Source organism: Limulus polyphemus, unplaced genomic scaffold, assembly GCF_000517525.1.
Source record: "Limulus polyphemus unplaced genomic scaffold, Limulus_polyphemus-2.1.2 Scaffold6067, whole genome shotgun sequence".
In the NCBI taxonomy this organism is placed as follows: Eukaryota; Metazoa; Arthropoda; class Merostomata; order Xiphosura; family Limulidae; genus Limulus; species Limulus polyphemus.
Genome location: NW_013671677.1, coordinates 18,322 through 21,706, shown reverse-complemented (window position 1 = coordinate 21,706; position 3,385 = coordinate 18,322). Strand labels below are relative to the sequence as shown.

The 3,385-nt window shown below is 33.4% G+C and overlaps 1 long non-coding RNA gene across 1 annotated transcript in view; it reads right to left on the bottom strand.

The window, feature by feature from the left end:
* Positions 1-673: 673 nt before the first annotated feature.
* Positions 674-3,385, bottom strand: part of LOC111089378 — a 19,304-nt gene continuing 16,592 nt past the window's right edge. Inside the window, exons 2-3 of the long non-coding RNA XR_002613658.1 lie at positions 2,234-2,450; positions 674-955 (exon numbers count right to left, since the gene is read on the bottom strand). This is a non-coding gene — a long non-coding RNA (uncharacterized LOC111089378). The remainder of the gene's footprint in view (positions 956-2,233; positions 2,451-3,385) is intronic.

Below are 3,385 nucleotides of genomic sequence, written 5' to 3'. Positions count from 1 at the left end.
GTTCCTTTCAGATTCAGGGATAAAAGTTAACCCTAATAAAAACTCTCTCTGTCTTTGTAAAGTCAACCGAATTCCAAAGATTGTTCAGTAGTTTTCTCGGAACCTAGTGATAGCCATCGGAATTACTATTTTATCTTCAGGGTTTGGGCGTTTTTCTTCTCGACCTGACGAGGCTTAGGTTTTTCGTTCTTGAAAAACTGTTCGCTGAGTGTTTGATGTATGTCAGTGCAGTCAACCTTGGAATTTATATTATGATTACAGAGGGCGCTAAAAACGACTACAGCTTATAGTATAGTTCAATAAAAGGCATTATTAATGAAAAATAAAAATAAATATATATATATAGTTTATATGTGTTCCTTTAGTCTAAAATACTAGTTCTTGGGATTTGTCGTCACGTGGATATGAAACTGGAAATTGTTCAAAACTAAAATTTAAATATTTTAATATTTTTGGGCCTCAAATATCCTTTTATTTTAACGACCCGCAAAACTGGCAAATATGTATGAAAACAGTATACTTTCGTAGTAATAAAAATTTCCTTCAATAATAATAATAAAAAGAAATAAAAAGAACAAACTGGGAAGACCCAAAAAACATATTCTTGTCAAAATATTTATTCGAAAGATTACAATTTAAAAAAAAAGAAAACATGAACAAAGTGTTGGTGAAATATCCGATTGAAAATATTAATTATAAATATTAACATTAGAGAAGGCGGGCGTGGCCTATTAGTTAGCGTACTGAACTTCAAATCCGATGGTCCATGATTGCTGCAAAAGTGCACTCTGCACTTTGGGATCATCAGCGCGTTATAAAAGTGACGGTCAAATTCCACAATTAGAGAAATCCAAGAGTTGGCGATGGGCGCTGTTAATTAGCTACCCTCCTTGTCTACGGTTTCCAAATTAGAGACGGCTACTGCAGATACCCCTTGTGTAGTTTTGTACACCTTCTGAAATAAAGAAACAAACAATATCATGAAATAAAAACCATAAATGAACAGCTTAGGTAAAATAATTGACTAAAAATAGTTATTCTAAAAATTATTAGTAACATTTGTTTGTTGTTAAGCTCAAATCTACACAATGGGTTATCTATGCACTACCTACCACGGGTATCGAAACCTGATACTTAGCGTTATAGGCATTCATACTTATTGCTAAATAAATAAGAAATGAACAAGGTTTTGTTTGTTTGCTATAAATGATCATTCTAAAAATTATTACTAAACAAAAGCCAGCAATGAAGATTTAGTAAAGTTGGTAGGTTTAAGTGATCACTTCAGTTGGTTACCTGAAAAACCTAAAATATGTTAGTTACAAATAGATTAATTATTAAGCCTAATAAGTCAGTATTATTCTAGCGTCATTCTTTCGTTGGAAGTTCTTTTAGATTATCTGGTGAAAATAATTCAAAGTCCAGTCCACGTAAAATTGGTTTATTTTTTCCTGAACATTTTTACAAACTACCTTCACTGTACACAGCTGTACGCCACGTTTACAAGTGATGTTAACGTAAATAATAAACTTATTGGTACCATTTAAAGGCTGAAACAAAACAAAAAACACGAACTGACTGGTTGGCTCTACCGGCTAGAAACGGTTCTACTATCTTGAAACAAACTCTACAATCTTCATTGAACTATTTCGCATCTATAAACTACCATTGAATATACTACAAAACCAGAACTTTCTAGGCCTAACTTAAAATAATCGTTATAACCCGCAGCCCTCTATAGCTAACAAAACAAAACAAAAAAGTACAACGTTAAAAATATAGCTTACAAAGTATTCTCCTAGTAAATTTTAGTTGAATTATTTTTATTCAATACACACGTTATATATATATATATTGCAGTAATAATAGTTACGAAATAGAGTTATAGTTTCGATAAAGGTAAGCCAAAGAAGGTGAGGTCTATTTTCACACAGAATTTTAGTTGTAAAATAGTAAATACGCACTGCATTTCTCAGGGAGTCTACAGATTAGCGAATAAATTCCCATAAGATTTAAGCGTACAACTTTGGTGTGTGTCGGCTTAATTTTACAGGATTTTTTCTTCTCTAAACAGACCGTAAACGTTAATGCCACAAGTATGATACAATGAACACGTATTATGTTAGGCCTGATCGTCTATTCTACAAAAGGTATACAGTAAGTAGTTCGTGCAGATAACTGACTGCCCCGCTTCGAGGTGTGTGTGGAAAGGAAAAGTTTGTAGTTCCCATACCTCAGACTCATTCACTCGAAGCCGGAAGTTGGGTAATACACTGTTGCTTCTGTAGCTGGCGTTCCGATCGTTCGCATGGGAACTTTATCTTCAGTTGCTGGCATTACTACCTTGTTTATCTATCTATGTGTGCGTGTGTGTTCGTCTGTCCATTCACCTATCTGACTATCTGTCTATTCAACGCACATGAAAGCCGGTGATGTGTCTCAGATGATACCTTCATGGCAAAAAAAAGCAAAACAAAATTAAATTAAAAACGTTTTTCGAACACAGAGAAAATCAAATTAAATAAAAAGCTAGAACGGAAGTGAAATACATCACTTTTTTTTTGTAAGAAGTCTTAATGTTCCAAGATCTTGTCACATAATCGTAATAACAAAATTACGGTGAATTTCTACATTAAATTCCACTGTTTCACAACTAGCTAACTGATTTCTTAACTAGTATTTGGTTTGTTTGTTTTGAATTTCGCGCAAAGCTACACGAGGGCTATCTGCGCTAGCAGTCCCTAATTTTGCAGTGTAAGACTAGAGGAAAGGTAGCTAGTTATCACCACCAACCGCCAACCCGTGGGCTACTCTTTTACCAACGAATAGTGGGATTGACAGTCACATTATAACACCCCATGGCTGAAAGGGCGAGCATGTTTGGTGGGACGGGGATTCGAACCCGCGACCTGCAGATTACGAGACAAGCTCCCTAACAATTTGACCTACAATGGAAAGAAGACAAGTAACGTGAAACAAAGCAACAGCAAAGGTAACTGTACTTATTGTTTGTATTGATATTTTTTCATTACTTTATAGCTCATTTGTTAAAAGTAATTCTTATTCTAATGTCATTTTATTCTTAGTAAGAAGAATGGCAAATACAAAATCAAGCACGAGGTATCCTGTATTAAAAAACAATAATAAATACAAAATCAAGCACGATGTATCCTGTATTAAAAAACAATAATAAATACAAAAACAAACACGAAGTATCCTGTGTTAAAAACAGTAATAAAAACAAAAACAAACACGAAGTATCCTGTATTAAAAAACAATAATAAATACAAAAACAAACACGAAGTATCCTGTACTAAATAACAATAATAAATACAAAAACAAACACGAAGTATCCTGTACTAAATACCAATAATAAATACAAAAA